The sequence below is a fragment of the Macaca nemestrina genome, chromosome 11 (genome assembly GCF_043159975.1).
Source record: "Macaca nemestrina isolate mMacNem1 chromosome 11, mMacNem.hap1, whole genome shotgun sequence".
Lineage (NCBI taxonomy): Eukaryota > Metazoa > Chordata > Mammalia > Primates > Cercopithecidae > Macaca > Macaca nemestrina.
The window spans coordinates 135,071,854-135,094,061 of NC_092135.1; the positions used below are offsets into that span (position 1 = coordinate 135,071,854).

Below are 22,208 nucleotides of genomic sequence, written 5' to 3' on the forward strand. Positions count from 1 at the left end.
CCCAAAGCTCATGTTGAATTGTAATTCCCAGTGTTGAGGGAGGGACCTGGTGGAAGGTGACCATGGGGATGGATTTCCCCCTTGCTAGTCTCATGATAGTGAGTGAGTGCTCACGAGAACAAGCTTAACCAAAGTGTGTGGCACTTCCCCCTTCGCTCTCTTCCTCCTGCTCCAACATGTGAAGACGTGATGGCTTCCCCTTTGCCTTTGGCCATGATTTTAAGTCTCCTGAGTCCTCCCAGCCATGCTTCCTGTACAGCCTGTGGAACTGTAAGTCAGTTAAATGTCTTTTATTCCTAAATTACCCAGTGTCAGGTAGTTCTTTATAGCAATGTGAGAACAGACTAATACACCTATGGAGGGACAGAAACAAGGTTTGCAGGAATAAGTAAGCAGGTGAATGGCAGGTCATGGTAAATGTAATGATTACGGGTTTTAAAGGTAGCATGGCAGAAAGTGGCAGAGATCGAGCCTCTATTTAAGTAGTAAACAGGCCTCTGTGATGAAGTGATATTGGAAATGAGACCTGAATGCTGAGAGGAGCCAGCCCTTTGAAAGTTGTGGGAAGAACATCAAGGGTGGAGGGAAAGTGTAAGCAAAGACCCTGGAGCAGGAACACACTTGGCATCTTCTGAGGGACAGGAAGAAATCAGTGAGGATGCAGCGCTAGACAGGAGAGGACAAACCGGGACGAAGCCAGGAGAGACAAGACCAGGCTGTGCAGGGAGAGGAGTTGGGGTCCATCAAAGGGCAATGGGGATGCAGCAACAGATTGATAAACAAAATACCACATACACGCATGGAGGGGAATATTATCCAGCCTTAAAGAGGAAGGAGATCCAGACCCCTGCTACAACATGGATAAACCCTGAGGACGTCACACTCAGTGAAATAAACCAGTCACAAAACACAAATGCTGTATGATTCCACTTACATGGGGTTCCTAGAGCAGTCCAATTCATGAAGACAGGAGCAGAGTGGTGGCTACCAGGGGCTGAAGGGATGGGGAGGGGTTGTTTAATGAGGGCAGAGTTTCAGTTTTGCAAGATGCACAAGTTCTGGAGATCTGTTGCACAACAATGTCACAGAAATGCTTAATGCTACTCAACTATGTGCTTAAAAATGGTAAGATGGCAAATTTTATGTTACATTTTTTTGTTATCACAATCAAAAATATAGTTTTCAAAAAGGGCAATGGGGAATTGTGGAAAAGCAGAGACACTTAGATTTTTTTAAAACATGATTAGTTTAAGATGACTGGACTCCACCTCCAAAAAGTCTAAAAGACAAACTTACTGAAAACGTAAACATAATTAAAAAAAAAAACCCTCTGAAGAAGAAGACCCCTCTGTATATAAGAAAAATATACAAAAAAGTAGCAAAGTCATTAATTATAGGAAACAAATAAACAAAACCATTGTGAAATTCAAGATCCCATTTATAAAACATTCAAGAATCTGAAATCATAATAATCGTAATAAACAGAATTGCATATCATCATTATTAAAAACCTTGTGGCCGGGCCTGGTGGCTCATGTCTGTAATCCCAGCACTTTGGGAGGCCAAGGCAGGCAGATCACAAGGTCAGGAGTTTGTGACCAGTCTGGTCAACATAGTGAAACCCTGTCTCTACTACAAATACAAAAATTCGCCAGGCATGGTGGCATGTGCCTGCAGTCCCAGCTACTCGGAGGGGGCTGAGGCAGGAGAATCGCTTGAACCCAAGAGGTGGAGCTTGCAGTGAGCCAAGATCGCGCCACTGCACTCCAGCTTGGGCAACAGAGTGAGACTTCATCTCAAAAAAATAAAAAAATAAAAAAATTCCTTGCAAAGTTATTGAAGAGGTACTCAATAAATTGCTGCTGGATGAATGAGCGAAATTAGAATGTCTTATCAGGAGTATAAAAAGAAGACAAAGAAAGTAGAGAAACATCGTGTTCCATTTCACAGATATAATGGGATTCCAATTGAAATATAAATAAAGTCCTTTTTTATAAATAACTCAGCCAAATATTGTTAAATTCATTTGGCAAAAATAAAATAGAGGTGAATTTGCCATGAAGCTAAGGACACAGAGGTTTCAGGGCCCCTCATTTGCTCTCTTTCACAGAGGGAGCCTGGATGCTTTGTATTAATAATTTTGTCTTGTTTTTCTTAACAGGGCACTCAAACGGTGTAAGTTTTATGTTCCACAAAACACATAGTCTTCCCTGTGTGGGTATGTTAACAACTATTCCAAGTAGAAGAAAATAAACCTTAGCCTTTTTGAAAAACATAATATTAGCTCCCATGGCAATAAAATGCCAAGTAGAATTGCAAAGAAATGAAAATAAAGATGAAAGGAAGGAACAGGCACAGTAGAATAGACCCAGAATAATATATTATTATGCAATCTTCTCAAAACAAAAGGATAAGGAATTGTAATATAAATAATGTTGGGATAATCTGGGAGCAATTTGGAGAAAACCTAATTTATATCCATACTTTACACCATAATCCCTGAATAAAGGAGGCTGTTTCATCATTACAAATATATTTGTAGAGAAAAATCAGCAGAAAATATCCTACCTTTGAAGAAATAATAAATAATTTTTTTTCAAAATTCAAGGAAATACGAAACGGACTGATGGGTAATGCAATGTTGAAATTTTTGACTGCAGTGATTAAAATAAAAAGAACTAGACTAAAATGTAGGGGGAGACATGTAAGATAAAATATTTACATGAATTATGTCTACAAATATGATTAATATTGATAATGACCTTTGAAAATGCTCATGCATATTTGGAAAGACTTAAGACCTTCATAAAAAAACGAGTCAAGGCCAACTACAAAAAATATACACACATAAGCGGATAAAAATAATAAACCAGCACTTGAATAAACATAAAGTAAGATAAAAATAACGTAAAATAAAATATAAAATAACATAAGATAAAAATTAGCCTAACAGCATATGTGAACTTTTAAAACTTAAATGAGAAAATAGTTTAAATAATAACATCTGTTGCTGGTGAAGTTGGGATAAAACTAATATACACATAGACGTGTGTATGCATCTGTGTGTATATAATATGCAGTTGATAGCATTGTACATTAGTACAAACTTTTAGATCACTGTGCTTTGACAACTAAATTTTTTAACCTTGTTTTCCCACATCTAGAAATTTATCTAGCAGGAATGATTAAAGAAATAATTAAATAGAAGCTATAATTGGCCGGACACGGTGGTCACTCCTGTAATCTCAGCACTATGGGAGGTCGAGGTGGGTGGGTCATGAGGTCAGGAGACCGAGACCATCCTGGTCAACATGGTGAAACTCCGTCTCTACTAAAAGCACAAAAACTAGCTGGGCGTGGTGGTGTGCACTTGTAGTCCCAGCCACTCAGAGAGACTGAGGCAGGAGAGTTGCTTGAACCTGGGAGGCAGAGGTTGCAGTGAGCCAGGATAGTGCCACTGTACTCCAGCCTGGGAGACAGAGCAAGACTCCATCTAAAAAAAAAAAAAAAAAAAAGAAGCTATAATGTATAATTTAAAATTAATTGTTGCTGTGATATCTGTTAGAGAAACAAGCAAGAACAACTTAAATGTTGAATAACAGAGAAATAGATGAGCAAATTCTGGTACTTCAATGTGATTCATGTTAACAAAGCGGTTAAAAGACCATGTAGAAACTCAGGCAAGTGTACACCATAATATAAAATGAATCAAGTATGTGAGCACAGACCCAAGGTGAACAAATGCCTACCCCATCCACCCACCCATTAGAGAACAACAAGTTAGATTCAATGTTTCTTTGGCCCTTGGGATGTGTGTGTGGCCGGGGCGGAGAGGGGGTGTAGGGGTTGGTGCTAATGGGAATTGCCAGATATCATAACTACTTTAAGTAAGAAAACAGTGAATTCCCATATTTTATTTTTTTAACCCATAGTGTGTTTTTATTAAGATTCTGCCTTTTAGGACTAGACCCTCTTAAATGTCAAAACCAGAGTGAAGATGTCCATTACCTGCATATAAAGCTTGAGCTTTTGGCAGGCAATTTTTAAACATCAGAAGAGTGCTCTAGGAATTCCAAATAAAAACCAAAGTCTTACTTTCAATTTCTTAAAAGAGTTTCTTTTCTTCTCACACTCTCATTCTTCATCATAGATCCACTCTACATCAAATAGTCTATTATTTTCCACTTGGGGAGAAATATGGCTTGGTGTGACTTTAGCCTTTCAAACGTAAACCTGCAGAGCCAAGTTCCAGTAGGGAAATGAATTTTTATTGCACAGTTAAAAGTAAAGAGTGGAAACACTGTGAAATCCTTAACAATCTTCAGCTTTATCACATATTCCTTCATCTTCGGCGGTCAGATGGGACAGCCCCGAGACGCCACCAGACTTCGGGGCTAGGTCCATTGCCTGTGCATCTCCACCTGAGTTCAGGTTCCTCAAAACAGAATATATTATAGAATCATTTACTGTAAATGTGTTATTTATTTATTGGTTTTTTTTTTTTTAGACGGAGTTTCGCTCTTTTTCCACAGGCTGGAGTGCAATGGTACGATCTCGGCTCATTGCAACCTCCACCTCCCGGGTTCAAGCGATTCTCCTGCCTCAGCCTCGCAAGTAGCTGGGATTACAGGCACCTGCCTCCACACCCGGCTAATTTTTTGTGTTTTTAGGAGAGACGGGGTTTCACCATGTTGGCCAGGATGGTCTCAATCTCTTGACCTCGTGATCCGCCCGCCTCGGCCTCCTGAAGTGCTGGGATTACAGGCGTGAGCCACCCTGCTTGGCCCTAAATGTTTTATTTTTTTAAATGAAGGAATGTACCATTTATAGAAAAAAACACTTTAATATTACAAACCAAACAGAAGGACTTTAAACATATAGTTAAGTAGACAGTGTTTGGGTTCATTTTCTATTGATAATGTCTTATCAAATATATAGTGTTTGTACGTAGTATGGATGTGTTTTGTAAAGCTCTCTTGAGATAATTCTTTTGTATAACTGAATAACCTTGCAGGAGGATGAGTGTAGAATGTACATTTCTGTGAAATAAGCACTCAGAACAGCACCTGGCATATGGGAAGCACTACATAGTTTTCAGCTGCTGCTGATGTTATTATTGTTATTGTTGTTGTTATTATTATTATACGAGGCAAATGTGTTTTCTGGAATGTAGCCAACAATAGAGAACGTTTTAGGACTGAGCAAGGGCTCAAACTGAATATTCTGGAAACAATGATGCTTACAGAATGGTCCAAGATATTGCCTGAGGATGAACCTGCAAGGCTGAATATATCATTATTCAGCAATGAATACCTACTGCGTGGTTTACATTGTCTGTGAAATACACGACAATTCAATATGAAAGAGTTTGTGGTCTTAGGAATGAACTTACACTATATTAAGGTTAAACATGTCAGGCAGAGGGATATGGAATTTAAACAGCATGCCACTTCTGGGTGGGTTATATTTTTTCATCACTGAGTGTTAATTCTAAATTGATTAAGATACAACTGGGGAACAGTGGGGAATGGGGGAGGCAGAAATAAAATGCCAGGAGGGAACTATGAGAGAAAATTTAACCTTCTATATGGAAACCATGGGCAGAGCCAATAGGTTCCAGTCGTCCCGGCTGAGGTCCCTGTGAAGTGGAACCCAGACATGGAGTCCCAACCACAATCAGCAAGGGTGCCTGGATGGGGACCTCCCCAGGCCAGGCATCAACAAATGTCAACCTTCTCTCCTAAATACCCCTAAAATCCGTCTAAGTCTCTCCACCTCTGCAATCATCAGTTTAGATCATTCGTTCACTGAAACAAATATTTATTCAGCACTAACGCTATCCCAAGCACTAAGCCAGCTGCCAGATTCTAATAGAGAGGAAACCAGGTGAATTCTCTGGAGACCCATTAGTCTTCCTGCATCTGCTCCAACTCACCGGGAATACCAGCTTCACGCTGCAGTGAGAGTGACATTTCAGTGCCCATGTCTCATTGTAGCAGGCACTGCTACACCCTCCATGGCTTCTCTTTGCTCTTAGGGGATGTGTTACTCAGGGCAGAAAAGATAGATATAGATGGATAAATAGATAGCTAGATGGGTAGATAGATAGACTGATACATAGATACAAAAATAGATATATGAGAAGAGATTTAATAGGGGAACTGGCTCACACAATTATGGAGGCTGAGAGGTCCCACAATAGGACTTCTGCCAGCTTGGGAACCAGGAAAGCCAGGAGCATAGCTCAATCTAAGTCTGAAGGCCTGAGAACCAGGTGGCTGTTGGGATAAGGGTAACTCTCAGTCTGAGGCCAATCGCCTTAGAACCAGGGTAAAATCCTGAAGTCTGAAGGCTGGTGAGCCTGAAGTTCTGATGTCCAAGAGCAGGAGAGCAGGAGAAGAAAGTTGTCCCAGCTCCCAGAGAGACAGAACGGATTCTTCTTTCCTTTGTGAGTTTTGTGTGTGTGTGTGTGTGTATCTGTGTGTGTGTTTTGCTCTATCTGAATCCTCAACCCATTGGATGGTGACCACCTACATTGGGTGTGGTGGATCTTCCTTACTCAGTTACTGATTCAAACACCAACCTCTTCTGGAAACACCTTCACAGGCACACCCAGAAATGATACTTAACCAGCTAGCTGGCATCCCTTAACGCAGTCGACACCTAAAATTCACCATCACAGGGAGGGAATCCTTAACAGGGGCCATGGCTCCTACCCCTTCAGCCACATCTCCCTTGGCCCCTGTGCTCTTGGCCCCCGTACTTCTGTGGAACCTTTGGTGACAATGCTTCCTCTTAGCATAGAGACTATCTGCTTTCTGTTTCCGGCAGTGGGAATGGTGTTCCCTCCAGTCCTCAGCTGGTGAACTCATCCTCTGACGTGCCTAACAAGTTCAAGTTCCCTCTTAACAGGCTCTCATAGTGTGGTGCTCTGTTCCTTAATGAATGCACTTGCAGTTCACAGGATGACAATTTGATCAGTATCTGTATCCCCTCCCCACTCCTCCTCTGTAAACTCCATTATATTCCCAGTATCCAGAACTGTGCTCAATCAATACCTATTGAATGAATGAGTGATATAATTTCTATGTCAAATGTGAAGAAACAAGAATGAGGAAGGTCACATAACTTACCTGATACCACATATTAAGTAAATGGGAAAGTCTGAACGTGAACCCAGAGTATCTGATTCGGAAGCCCCGATTCTCAGGCTTTGTTACAGGGATAGGACCGTGCCTGTAGAAAGAGCCAGGGTCAGCCGGGCGCGGTGGCTCAAGCCTGTAATCCCAGCACTTTGGGAGGCCGAGACGGGTGGATCATGAGGTCAGGAGATCGAGACCATCCTGGCTAATAACACGGTGAAACCCCATATCTACTAAAAAAATACAAAAAACTAGCCGGGCGAGGTGGCGGGCGCCTGTAGTCCCAGCTGCTCGGGAGGCTGAGGCAGGAGAATGGCGTGAACCCGGGAGGCGGAGGTTGCAGTGAGCTGAGATCTGGCCACTGCGCTCCAGCCTGGGCGACAGAGCGAGACTCCATCTCAAAAAAAAAAGAAAGCCAGGGTCCAAGCTTGCACCTTCAGGATAACCTGAGCCAATTCCCTCATCTCAGCTGCCTGGGCAGCTGTCAGCCAAGCCTGGGGACACAGGGTTGGAGGAAGCATCCCTCCTGCAGAATTCTCCACACCACTGTGTAAAGGCTGGCTGCTGTCCACCATTGCTCTTCATCCAGGGACTGCAGGAAAATAGGGATGAGTCTCTTTGTCTCCACAAACTTCTCTGACCTTTCATTTTCATCATCTAAAAAAAATCTCGACCATGTAGGAGACCATGAAAGGACTTTACTTGTTTTGAGGGATCAACAGCTCATGAAATGGCACGTCTTTGCTGGTGCAGAGAAAGGCTGCAGTGGTCCGATTTCTATTAAAAGTAAATAGTTAAGCCGCAGTCCTGAGGCAGCTGAGGAAGTGATTAGTGTGCTGACACAGTGATAGATGATAAACATAATAGAGCTTGACAGAAATTAATGATATTTTGAATCTTTAATAATGATACATAACTATCTAAAAGAGATATCTCCATCACAATGTAATTCTTTTAAAAGCCAGGGGGCCTTTGATGACAACTGAGTAAAAACTTTGTATATGGACAAGATTAGAGGGAAACACCGTAAATGGAAATAATTAAATTTCCAGAGTGTCAGAGTGGTAGGACTGTGAGTCTTTTATTTTAATTTCCTTTAATATTATCAGGATGGGCTTACGTGCAATGGATTCTTTTAAAAATAAAAAACCGAATGGAAAGCTGTCCTCTTCAAAATATGTGTCTGTTTTTTGACGAGAATACAAAGATTGAGTTAATGCATGCCCTTTTCCCTACTTCCAGCAACCCGAACTGTCTCTGTTCCATCCTGCAAATGAAAGTTACATGCAGGGCCATTGTCTGTGAGTTCTTGTCCATTAAGAGTTTGGGAAAATGCACACTTGCCCCAAGAGAAAAGGTCAGAAGCCGGCCAAAGGAATGCCTTCAGGGACAATGGGCCATTGTGACACCCGGGGCCTTGATTAATCACCTACATCTTCGGCGAAATGATTCTAAGTGGCATTGCAAGAGACACCTCGAGTTAGAGGCTGCACGAGAAGAGGAAGGGAGGCCCACTCAGGGCAAATCTGGGCGTCCCTCCTACATAGCAGGATCCGTGGTCTGGAACGCCACCCTGACCAGGCAGCAACCTTTAATTAAGTTCCCATTTCCTCACATCCTGGTTTGTTTCACTGCTAATCAGATGGAAATATTATTTGAGATCATAAATAATAATCCTACAAAAACATTTATGGCAGTTAGAGGTATTATAAGCCATCACTGATTTCCACAGCAAAGCCTGTTCCCAACAGCCACATGCTGAATCCGTGGGCTCTAAAAGTGGCCCACGGCATCTGTGGAAGCTCATAGGGTTGGCAATTCCAGAATCGCGTCTAAGGACCTTCCCTGCACTAAGTTTGCAAAGTAGTCACAACATGGTTTATGCTGGTGCAGTTGTCTGAGTCAGCTGCTAATGCCTCGCATATATTTAGTTTCCTTCCACTAAGGAGCTGAGAGTTTCTCATGATAAGAAACTTGGCAGTAAAAGAGTCCACTAGACCTCACATTCCCTGAATATCTCAAAGATTGGCTTTGCTTTCCTAACAAGAGCAAGCCATTTCTTCCATTTACAAAACCTCTTCAGAATCCTTCTGAAAAAATGACCAGGTTTTATCCACGATGTCAAACCAGCAAGAAGGCGGAAGACAACCCATGCTCAAGCTGCCTGATCAACGCGCTGGGCATTGCTGGGCCTGACCCGTGAATTCCTTCAAGCACCGTCATGAACGCCGCCCTCTGCACGGCGACAGACTGTCATTCTTCCCGCAAACAAATTTGCTTCCTGAGCGATGATTTTTGATTTAAAGAACGGTTGACAGTGGTTGTTTGACAGAGAAAGAAGGCAGAGACAGAAGTGGGAGCAGATTTGGAAAAGCAGGACCAAAAGAATCATGAGTCTGAGAAGGGTACCTCACCTGACAGCCCTTTCCAAGATCAGCGGGCCGTTTTCTGTAATTAAAAAGGGAGTTCTGGGGACAGGTGAGGTCTGGCGTGATGAGTTTTGCTAAGCGGGAAGCGAGTACATCTTAATCAGAGACTAGAGCCTAAGGACAAAAAGATAGAGAGCCTGGAGGTTAGCTGAAAAGAGAAAGAAGAGCAGAAGCTTGGGAAAGACACCAGAGAAGTTTGGGAGCCTACTTGGCCTTGGTTACCGGGCCGTGCTGCAGGAACACACGCAGAGCCCCAGCATCCTGACTTCTGTTCAGTGCAGCAGCTTCTCTTCCTTCCTGCTTACTTCCCTCAGCCCCTATTCATGCAAACCTTTGTCCAGGAAAACTGGGGGGCATTGAAGTGATAAACACAGGGCAAGACATTGTTCCAATTCCGGTTTCAGTACCAGATACCTGTGTGACCTCAGCATGCTGGGCTTCGGCATCTGCACTGAACAATGACAACACTGGACCCAGTGACCACTTCATCTCTGTCCAGCAGGTCTGCTCTATGACAAGGCACGATTTGCTTTCCGGTACCAGCAGCTCAAGAGCCCCTGTTCTGAGTGTCACAACAGTCTCCAAGATGGGTGTCCTGGTGATTTGCTGTTTTATAAAGCACACAGCTTTTATCCATCAATTCAGTCAGAGGATTCTTCTTTACAGGCTCTGCTGACTGTTACAAAGGAAATAAGTAGTAGCACAAAGGAAACAAGACATAGTTATTCTCAAAGGGCTGAGAATCTGGTTGGAGAAATCAGACAGATTCATAGATGGGCAACAAAAGCTGATAAGAGGGCCGGGTGCTGTGGCTCATGCAGCTAATGCCAGCACTTTGGGAGGCTGAGGCGGGTAGATCATTTGAAGTCAGGAGCTCAAGATCAGCCTGGTCAACACGGTGAAACTCCATCTCCACCAAAAATATAAAAATTAGCGGGAGGGTAGTGGCATGCGCCTGTCATCCCAGGTACTCAGGAGGCTGAGGCAGGAGAATCACTTGAGCCTGGGAGGCAGAGGTTGCAGTGAGCTGAGATCGCACCACTGCACTCCAGCCTGGGCAACAGAGTGAGACTTTTTCTCAAAAAAAAAAAAAGCTGATAAGACAACAAAATAAAAGACAACGCAGTGTAGTAGAAATGACCCTGGGGCTCTTTTTTCCCCCGCTGTATTTTTGTTATTCTTATAGATCTAGGGAGTAGGAATGTAGTTCTGTTACATGTCTATGTTGCATAGTGGTGACGTCTAGGCTTTTAGTGTACCGACTGCCCAAATAATGAACACTGGACCCAACAGGTAATCTTTCAGCCCTTACCGACTTCCCAACCTCCCCACCTTCTGAAGTCTCCAAGGATTCCCCTGTATGTCCATGTGGACCCACTGTTTAGCTCCCACTTCTAAGTGAGAACATATGATATTTGACTTTCTGTTTCTGAGTTATTTCATTTAGGAGAATGGTCTCCAGTTCCATCCACGTTGCTGCAAAACACACGATTCCATTCTCTTTTATGACTGAGTATATACAGCACATATTCTTTTTTTTTTTGAGACAGAGTGTCGCTGTGTCACCCAGGCTGGAGTGCAATGGTGCAATCTCAGTTCACTGAAATCTCCACCTCCGGTTCACGCCATTCTCATGCCTCAGCTTCTGGAGTAGCTGGGACTACAGGCGCCCACTACCACGCCCGGCTAATTTTCTTTAGAGGGGGTTTCGCCATGCTGGCCAGGCTGATCTCAAATTTCTGACCTCAGGTGATCCACCCACCTCGGCCTCCCAAAGTGCTGGGATTACAGGCGTGAGCTGCTACACCCAGCCCCACGTATTCTTTATCCACTCATCTATTAATGGATACTTAGGTTGATTTCCCAACTTTGCTATCATGAACAGTGTTGGAATAAACATAAAAAGATGGGATGCTTCATGAATTTGTATGATATCCTGTGCAGGGGCCGTGCTCATCTTCTCTGCGTTGTTCCAATTTTAGTGTATGTGCTGCTCAAGCGTCCACCAGGACTGTTGGGTTCTATGTGAACTAACTCTCCTTTTGCCTCTTAGGCCTCAATATTCTTGCCTACTAAATGGGGTGTCAGACTACATGATCTCCAAGATCCCTTTATGGAGTACATAACAATTAACACAGGGAGGTGGAGAAACAGTGTGTGCAGAGGTGGTTGGGTCATTCAGTGTGTGACAGAGGCTGGTCTCTGCAGTGTGGGTCATAGTCAGACATGTTCACAGGGCAGGGCCGGGGAGGCCACTGGAAGCCAATGCCAGCACAGAACATGGAAAGCCCAGATGCCCAAGGTCGCCAGGAACAGGATATGTCTACCAGAGGGGCTGGAGGGTGAGAGAGAGAACACTAGGCTGGAGGTACCCGTGCCTTCCCAGGGAGGACTCTAATGTTTCCACTTTGTCCCACTGACACTGGGGAGCCTGGAAGGATTCTGAGCATGGCATGCGGGATGAAAGTGGCATTGCCATGGGGGTCTGACTGCTCTTAATGAGAATGGCCCTCAGATGGGGTCTCCTGGTGCCACCGGCATTGCAGTGTCTCCGGGGATTTTCCCATACTGGAAGGAACGAACAGGTAAAGAAGATTGAGGCAAAAGAGGAGAACCTCAAGGAACCTGAACCTATTGGATTTTCTACCAGGGGGATTTCTACCCTAACTTGCCATTGCTAGGAGCACAGAGGTTTTGTGCTGTTCCTGATGCTTAGGAGTGACGTAACAGACTGGGGCACCTGGAAAACTCAAGTCAGCTTCTTTGAGAAACCTCTACAGAAAAATCAAACAACACTCACACCCAAAACAGCCACCACAAACCAGAACACCATCCTTTTTGCCCACAGGGGACAAGAAGGAGGGGGTTTTCTGGTAGTCAGATCCTTGATTTACCAACTGCCTGAATTGAAGTCATTCTCAGAAATAAAGGCGCAAACTAAATTGCAAAGGGGAGGCAAATCTTTAACCCTAAGCATTGTTTTGGGGAAGACGGATCGCTTTGCCTAACTGGAGGGTAATAAACATTTCTTCCACAGCTGTTGAAACGTTTATACCCTTCGCCATTGAGACAAGAAGACTGACAAAGAAAGCAATCGAAATGTTAACAGAAGGACTGGATAATGTTATATTGACTTCTTTGGAATTACTAACCTTCCATGGAAAGAGAATGGCATCTTCTAAAAATTAAACATTATTCTAAGTCTAGGACACACTTCTTTCAAGCAGCCTAGGTAAGATGATTTAGGAAGTTAGAAATGCAAACATTAGCTCAATAGATACAAAACAATTGAGTCTTATCCTTTCCATTTTTCTGATAAGGGAAGTTAAGGTGAAATGTCTAACTAATTCTCACCAGAAAGCAGGAATGCAGGGGAGAATTCCAGGAAAGAAGCCTTCGATCATTGCACACCAGGACAGATGGGCGTTCCCTCTGCACTGACCTGCGGGCAGTTACAGTCCCCACGTTGAACGGTGGTGGCCTCTGCTTACTCATCAGAGGCTGCCTGGCTTTCCAAGCTTACTCCAGAAACTTGTAGAGATTTGAGAAAACGCAACCACCTCTGCTAGCAAATTAGTCCCTGGGACCCCCTGGGTCTCCGGCATTTCAATCACCTCCCACCTTCTGCCAGCATCTCTGCTGAGTTCCTCTCACTAAGGGCCTGCCACGGAAGGCTGCTCTACACCCAGTGCTGGTCCCAAATGCTCACTCAGCTTCGGCCACAGCCCAGGTCACCACCGGCCAGGCCTTAAGAGTAGGATGCAATGAGTCCAGCAGGCAGATTTAGCAGCAGAGCTTCTGGGCACCTGCCTTATGCCGAGCCACAAGCTCCACAGAGCTGAGCTTTGTCCTCTTATTGTCACTTCTAGTCCCTAATAGGGGCTCAGCAAACATTTTCTGAATGTGTCACCAGAAGAAAGCCTGAATGCATGCATTAGAGTTGGAAGTGAGAGAGAGGGAGGGGGAGTCATGGTTACTTAAGGATGATTTAGAACAAGGGCCTGCCTTCAAGGAGCTTATAATCTGGTGGTAAGAATAAGAAAAAATTATAATATAAGGCAGTATAATAAATTAACTGCCTAAAATATAGAAACAAAGATAGGGATGATCTCATTACCCTTTAGTTCATACATTGCTTTAATTCTAAATCTTGGGATATGGTTATAAGATGGTATTTGAGCCAAGTCTTGCACTATGGATAGGAATTCTCGCAAGCTGGCGTGTGCTGCCTTCCTTTAGCCCTAGCCAGTGGCAGACATCACTAATTGATTTCTCCATGATAATTGATTACTGCAAGGCAGGGAAGGAGATACCATGTCTGAAAGTGCCTGTTCAATGTCTGATGCAAAGCAGGTGACTAATTCAAGTTCTTTTTTTTTTTCCTCTTCTTCCTTTCCCAGAAAACCAAATAAGGGTCCCAGTGACACTTTGCCATGGATGTCCCCACTGTTGGAATTGCTGTCAATGTTATGTGTTTAGTGGATGAAAACCCAGTTCTAAATGGCATTGCTAATCAATCATGGCTTGCTTTCCAACTGAGGTATACACTCCTTCTCAACACAGGGCCCTGAACTTACGTCTCAGGCCTAGGAGGTGCAAATGTGTTACTTATTGCCCCACCCTGTTCTAGATTATGAGCAGCCATTCTAGGACCCGGGGTTCAGAAAAAGAGGGATTCCAGAGGAATGCACAGTCACTGGTAACTCAGGGGCTTTGATGCAGTCCCAGGCATAGGATGTTCCTCCTCCTCAGGGTTTGACCATCAGCGTGTCTGCCCGCACCCAGAGCCATCTTCCTCCATCCCTCCTACAGGTCAGGGAGAAAACTGAGTCCTCATGCACTACACACGTATCATTGACAGCAATTCCAACAGTGGGGACATCCAAGGCAAAATGTCACTGGGACCCTTATTTGGTTTTCCGGGAAGGGAAGAAGAGGAAAAACAAAAAGAACTTGAATTAATCATTAGCTTTGCATCAGGCATTGAACAGACATGGTATCTCCTTCCATCCCTTGCAGTTCTGAAAGGATTATTATATGTATCCTATCGTATCATTATGTATCATGGTTTTTTAGCCACTGGTGTTATTGATAATGCCAGTAACTAAGTCAACCTGTTTGACCAACAACAAATTTGGATGTTTCTGACTTTTTTTGGTAGACTTTTGCTGCTACTGTTAACTGCTCAAGGTATTCTAATAGGCACTTAGACCACACCTATGATTAGGAGTTCTTTGCAATTTGCTGTTCAGTCCCTAAACAGCAAGCAGACATCATATGGTCTCTAACAGGATTTGAATACCACTGGATTCTTTTGTCCTCTTCTGATTCCCTATTATACTCTTGCAAGTTCAACCAATAGCAATCTTTTGAAGTTTATAACTTTCTTAATTTCAAAGTTTTCTTGATGCCTAAGTAACAGGAGGTTTTCAAGGTGGAAATGCTAAATAAGTATACAATGCACAGTATAAATAACACACATCCAAGAGTATCCAAGACTTCAAAATCATTTGTATTAAGCTAGACAGCAGCTGTGAGAGTCTACCCTTGTATGATGTCCTATTATAAATATCAGATTAGAGGAAACTTGGGGAGTGAGGCCTTGTTCATTCATACTGGGTTTTATTAATTTTTCCTCCCCAGTACATTCAACATGAGACCATCTGAACACGCTCCAGGGGCACTCCTGTGCATTCATGCAACTGTTCTCATCAAAGGAGAAAAAATACTTCACCCCATTATTTTATGTGGCTTATCATCCAAAATACTTCCAAGAGAGTTTCAATCCTTAAAAATTTATAAGTACTTTTCATTAGGACGCTATTGTTTGATAGAATCGTAACCTCCTTCTGACACCTTGCTTCCCTAAGTAAAAATGTAATAACAACACTTACAACAATAACAACAATACAACGACAATCATAGTAATGGCAAACACCAGGTGGTCTGCACTTTCTATAGGCCAGGTGTAAGGCTGTGTGCCTCATCTGCATTCTGTCAACGAATCTTTTTTTTTTTTTTTTTTTTTTACACAGTCTTGCTCTGTCACCCAGGCTGAAGGGGGGCGGTGGTGCAATCTCTGCTCACTGAAACCTCCACCTCCCAAGTTCAAGCGATTCTTGTGCCTCAGTCTCCAGAGTAGCTGGGATTACAGGCATGTTCCACCAAGCCTGGCTAATTTTTGTATATTAGTAAAGATGAGATTTCATCATGCTGACCAGGCTGGTCTCAAACTCCTGGCCTCAAGTGATCTACCCGCCTCGACCTCCCAAAGTGCTGGGATTACAGGCGTGAGCCACCACACCTGGCAATTCTGTCAATGAATCTTTATCAGAGTCCCATTTTAAAGATGTGCAAACTGAGGCTGGGAGAGGTTTAGGCAGCTGGCCTAAAACAATGATAAGTAACACATGGATCCAGGACTTGACGACAACAAAGTCAATATTTTTCTTCCTCTCTTTAAATGGACTCCCTTTCTTGTTTTTCTATAACCCAGATAAAACATTCCTCAATTGATTGATCCTATATAATTATATACACATACGTTTTACTTCTCCAGTGTTTTAACATCTAAGATCGTCTACAAGTTCTATACATCAGTAATTATTTCATTTCATGAAATGGGAAGTAGCAGTTTTTTTCATTTGGCAGCTTGTAAACTCAGTCAGACAGAATCAAATCACTTCCCTTAAGCTCACCACAGGCAGGTAGCCTCATTACCTAAAAAAGAGAACAAAAAAGAAAAAGAAAAAAAGGTTCCCTTCTTCATGAGCCTTCCACAAATGCATTCTGCATCTTTATTGCTGCTTTCATTACTTGGCTCTCGTTAGACTTTTCCCCCAGATGTTCTTAATTTGGGGGTTATTTTCCATTGCATGTGGGCCCTTCAGTACTGTAAATATTTGACTTCAATATTTTCCATAGCTTGAAGAACTTTACAGTGGTCACTTCAGACATGGTTACAGAATGTTCTCTGATCCCTTCAGGCTGCTCTGTAAATTAGAAACCTGGTAGTTGATATCTTGTGGGCTCCACACACCATTTTTTTTCAGACTTTGATGTCTAAAAGTGCATTGCGTCATTTAGGCCTTAGGCACATACAGAGATATCCCTGAAGCACAGATCAGGGTGGCTCATATGAATGAATTTTTTCCTATTAATTTCTTCTTTATGGTGGGATCTCATGTTAAAAATCATATCGTAGATTTTTTTTTTTTTTCAGATGGAGTCTCGCTCTGTTGCCCAGGCTGGAGAGCAGTGGCGTGATCTCAGCTCACTGCAACCTCCACCTCCCGGGTTCAAGTAATTCTCTGCCTCAGCGTCCCGAGTAGCTGGAATTACAGGTGCCCTCCACCATGCCTGGCTAATTTTTGTATTTTTTAGTAGAGACAAGATTTCACTATTTTGGCCAGGCTGGTCTTGAGCTCCTGACCTCATGATCCACCCACCTTGGCCTCTCAAAGTGCTGGGATTATAGGCATGAGCCACTGCATCCAGCCATATTTTAGATTTTTAAAAGATCTCTGCCAGTGGTCTTCAGTGGTACCATCTTGATTCAGCCTTGAATACAAATCTTTCTTATATGAAATGCCCTAAACCCACTCCCTCCCAATCCTAGACTGTACTTGCCCTCTGCTCGCCATTTCTTCCACCTCATCCTTCTCCATTGTCCTGCCCAATTGAGGCTTTCCCTATGATGCCTTCCTTCCCAACCAACCTTCCCTTGGGTCTTTTTAAATTAATATGTACTAATAACCACGTTAATATTAATAAATCATGTTAATCAGCAATAAATCAATTTTGTGTCATCTAAGGACATATTCGCATAACTAATCTAACTATTAAAAATTACATTTATTTGAAGTTACACAGGTTTTTCACATGTATTTTGCACTGATTTACGAATTGAGAGCCATGAGGGACAACAAAAAATATCTTTCCATATTCATTCTCAGAAAGCAACTGTTTCATTTTGGTATTACATATCATATTGCAAGAAAATAACATTCTCTATCACGTGAAAAAAAGAAATGCTATAAATTAAATCATCAGTGGACTTGAAAAAAGGTGCTATTAAGGCATGTGGTCTAGCTTGCCAGTATAGGAATTTTGCTAGTAATGTGCTGTCTCACTTTTTTTTTTTTTTGCAAGATGTTGATAAATAACACGTTTATAAATGGCTCGCATAATGGATTTTTAACAACTTCCTTGGGAAATAATTTTATGTTCCCATAAGATTTTCCTGCTATGAAGCTTTTCCTGCCACTTGTTCTAAATTTCCTTTTGACATATTTGATGGTTCAATAAGGTGTTGGTTTCATTGAGTGCTATATATCACCAGCGTGGAGCTGGCGTAAAGGGTCACGGCTCTTTACAATGGTAAAGGACCGAAAAGTTTGAAATTATATGAACCACGTGGTCACTAACTTGTCTGTTCAAATTTTAAATTGACTATAAAATATTCTCAACACTTTTACATTGAAAAGATTCAATTTGTGTGACAGTATATTGAGTATGAATTTGGGGGGTTGACTATCTTTGTTTTGTTTGTTAGAAATGCTCATGTTAGGGCCAGACATGGTGGCTCATGCCTGTAATCCCAGCACTTTGGGAGGCCGAGGTGGACGGATCACCTGAGGTCAGGAGTTCAAGACCAGCCTGACCAACAGGGTGAAACCCATCTCTACTAAAAGTATAAAAATTAGCCAGGTGTGGTGGCGCGTGCCTGTAATCCCAGCTACTCCGGAGGCTGAGGGAGGAGAATCACTTGAACTTGGGAGGCAGAGGTTGCAGTAAGCCGAGGTCATGCCACTGCACTAGAGCCTGGGCAACAGAGTGAGGTTTCGTCTCGAAAGAAAGAGAGAGAGAGAGAGAGAAAGAGAGAGAGAGAGAGGCACAGAGAGAAAGAGAGGAAGGAAGGAAGAAAGGAAGGAAGGAAGGAAGGAAGGAAGGAAGGAAGGAAGGAAGGAAGGAAGGAAGGAAGGAAGGAAGGAAGGAAGGAAATGCTCATGTTAGCTGTTTATCGCTGGACCCTCTGGACTATCTTCCCACTTGAGGTGACACAGGTGAAGAGAGCTGTCCACCCTAGAGCTGGAGAAGCCACCTTTGACGGCTGCCCATCTGTGGCACTTCCGACCTTCTCCCTATCTGCCCGCTAGTGCTCATGGTAATACTAGTACCTCTGCCACCCTCTGCTGCCACCATCAAGTAGTGGCATCTCAGTGGTTGCTGGTGACGTTGGGTTCTCATCTTTCTCTCTATCCGGTAAGATAATGCTTTTATCGTTACACGTTTTTGTTTGATTTCTTTCCTCCATTGGATCTCCTCTGGGAGAAGGGGTTGGGATTTGGGGACCGTACCAAAATAACTCTTTCAGTTTTGCATTTTCAGGACATGAAGTTGTTTCCTCAAGGAAAATGAAAACCAGGTCAGAGAAGGTTCCAGTGGACCCCCACACTGTAACTGAAATGTCCCTGCTTCCTCACACCTCCCCCCACCAGCCTCCTCACTCGTGTGATTTTTCTCTCAGGAATCACTCTGTCCCTCTGAAGTTTGGCTTCCTTCCCCTTCCCCCCAACTCTTCCAGGTCAGACACATCTCTACATCTCTGGGGTCAAGCTTCAGCATTTCCTATGGAGCTCCTGGGCCTCCTTTAAATTTAAAAAAAAAAAATGGCTGTGCATTGGCTTCAATGTCCCCAAATACCCACAAGCACATGCATGGATTTGCCAGCCCAAAATCCAGAAGGGGCTCTGGAAAGTGAGGAATCACCTAACTCCGTGTGCAGTCTGGACCAGGCTGCTCTTCTGAACCCAGTCACACGTTCGATCAAAATCTTCGAAGAATATAATTCGAATGGACAGATATCAAAATGTGAATTGTGATGTGGGTAGTGTGGGTGATATTAACACTTTTCCTTTTTACTTAACAGTATTGCCTGACTTTCCTATAATATCATATTAGCATTTTGCAGTAAGCTATTCATTGTAATTGAGATATGGGGGACTGATACAGGCAGTGGCAGTGAGAATGGAGAGAGAAAGAAAAAGATTTGAGAGTATCTAGAGAGTGCTAGGCCTGGTGACCAAGAGAGTGACCTGGAGCTAGGGAAACACCAATCCAAACAACTGGTAGACAGCGCATAAATACTGAAAATACAGAAGGGACGTGTGGCAGATGCCAGGGTCTCCTCAACATCCTTTCTTCCTCTCCCACTGTTCAGTAACTGAGTTCTTTGGGGCAATGGACTCCATGTTAGTTCTACAGGTCCCCATCCCACCACAGGTCCACGTCAAGCAGCCAGATCTCATCCACCTGATGTGGTTCAACTAGCACAGTTCTGAGCCATTCAGCAAGTGATATTCCCCTGGCCACACTGCTCACTTCAAGGGTGATCCAACCAGCATAAAGCTCTAGATTTGAGCTTGAGAATTGTGGGAAGGCCTCCTCCTGGCTATTGTGTGTGTTTAAAGAAGCCCAGGCTGCAATGGCAGCCATCCTAAGGCCAAGAAGTCAGTCAGCCTTGGAATGCAACCAACACAACAGAAGGCCAAGCAGCCAGAGAGGAACAAATTGGATCCCTGATGGCAGCATGGAGCCACTGGATTTGCTGACCCAAAGTCCTTCCCGCTACTGAGCTTTCCAGTTTAATGAGCTAATTAATTGCCTGATAATTTAAAGTGTCCTGGCTAATTCAGAGCTGGCTGGGAATGGGGTGGAAGATGAGAAAGACAGCTGCTAAATCCCTGCAAGATATTCAGGGGCCATGTCCAGGAAGCAGTTAAAAAGTGGAACTTGTACCTTGAACTCAGGATAGAGACTTAGACTCAGAATGAACTCGGGAGTTACTAAAATATGTATCAGTCAGCTACTGCTGCATAACAAACTACCTCCCCAAACTCAGAAGCATGTGAGATGGTCAGGTGTGGGGGCTCTGCTCATTGCTGCTAAGCTTGGCTGGACTCAGCCTCCACATGTTTATTAAGACTCCCAAAGCAAATCACATAGTTGAGTCCATCTTCAGTTGGCTGGAGAATGTATATTCTGCTTCTGCTTCAAAGTTGTATTGAGAAGGGTGTGGTTTCAGGAAGAAATAAAAGCTGTGGAACAATGTTGCTCTCCATCACATGGTGCCGTTCCAGGTGAAGCCCTGGGTATGGATAAAATACCCTGAAGAAAATATCAATGAGATAAGGGGACACCAATAGCTATGGAGCAGAAGATGGGCACATGACAAAGGTTTTAAAGAGAATCTTCACTTATTGATTGTATAGCTATTTATTGAGTGCCAACTGTGAGTTGGGCTCTGTTTCTATTTCTGGGGTGGGAAAGCTGTCAAAAAAAACACCTGCATCATGAAGCTTCTATTCTAGTAAGACATTGGGGAGACCAACAATATACAAGATAAATAATAAAACATGTAGAATGTTAGTTATTAAGTGGTAGTAAATGAATATTTAAAGCAAAGAAGAGAAGTGGCTATGTAGTGATGGGAAGGGGGTGAAATCGTAGTGTCCCTGGCCAGAGAAGGATGCACTAAGAAGGTGCAGTGAAGGCTCAAAGGAAGTCAGGGAGGAAGCCATGCAAATGCCTTCGGGAACAGAAGGAACAGAATGTGCACAGACACAAAGCAGGGGTGTGTCGCGTGTTCAGGGCATAGTGCACAGGGCAGTGTGGCTTGAACAGAAGGAATAGGGAAGAAAAGTAAGAAATGAGTCACAATGACGGAGCCACTCACAGCCTCGCACGTCATGAGGACTTTGGCTTGGATGGAGTGAGTTGGTGGCCAGTGGGGAATTTTGCTCAGAGGAATGACATGATCTGATTGTAACAGGATCCCTGTGGCTGACTTAACTGACAAAACTGATATTAATTTTACTGATGTTGACAGAAGGCTATAGCAGTGAAGAGGGGAGAGGGCAGGGGAGCCAGATCTGCAGGAGGATCATTAAAAGGCTATTGTGGGAAGCTGGGAGAAGCTGATGGGGGCTTGGAGGAGAGTGGGTTAGTATGGGGGGAGAATGTGACCTGATTCTCAAGCTAACATGATCTGCTAGGGAGTTTCATGTGGGGTGTAAGAAGTAGAGAGGAATGAATGTTCACTCCAATCTTAAGCAATTGGAAGAATTCACTGAAATTGGAGACAGATTTGAAGAACAGATTTGGTGGAAACATCGGAAGATCTAATTCAAACATGGTGAGCTTCAGATGCCCACTGAATGTCCGAAAGCACCAGATGTCAAGGAGAAGCTCAGGTGTGCCAGTCTGGAATTCAAGGGGAAGGCCAGGGCCAGCAAGTATATTTGCCAGTGGTCAGGATATAGATGATACCTACAGCCAGGAAACAGCATGAGGTCCCCTAGGGGTGCGTAAGGACAGAAAAGAGAGGGGCTCAGAGGACTGAACCCTGATGATTACCATGAAGACCAAGGATTACTGCGACATTCAAGGTCAGAGAGATGAGGAGGAGCCTCAGCTGTGCTTGGGGGCGGGGTCAGCTGCAGGGTAGGGGCTGCCCAATCTCAGGAAGCTGGAGAGCATTTCCGGGAAAGAAGAGAGAGGCTCCAACTGGATCTGAAGCTGATGGGGAAGTAGAGTATGACGAAGGCCAAAATCCTCCTTTAGATTTGGTGCCAGT

The 22,208-nt window shown here is 43.5% G+C and overlaps 1 long non-coding RNA gene and 1 other non-coding gene across 6 annotated transcripts in view; both read right to left on the bottom strand.

Annotated features, from left to right (window-relative positions):
• LOC105473850 (uncharacterized) overlaps positions 1–22,208 on the bottom strand; it is a 173,506-nt gene that overhangs the window by 90,722 nt on the left and 60,576 nt on the right. The window lies entirely within an intron of this gene.
• Positions 11,472–11,573, bottom strand: LOC112425236 (U6 spliceosomal RNA). Its single transcript, XR_003016308.1, has one exon. It is a non-coding gene; the product is annotated as a U6 spliceosomal RNA (small nuclear RNA).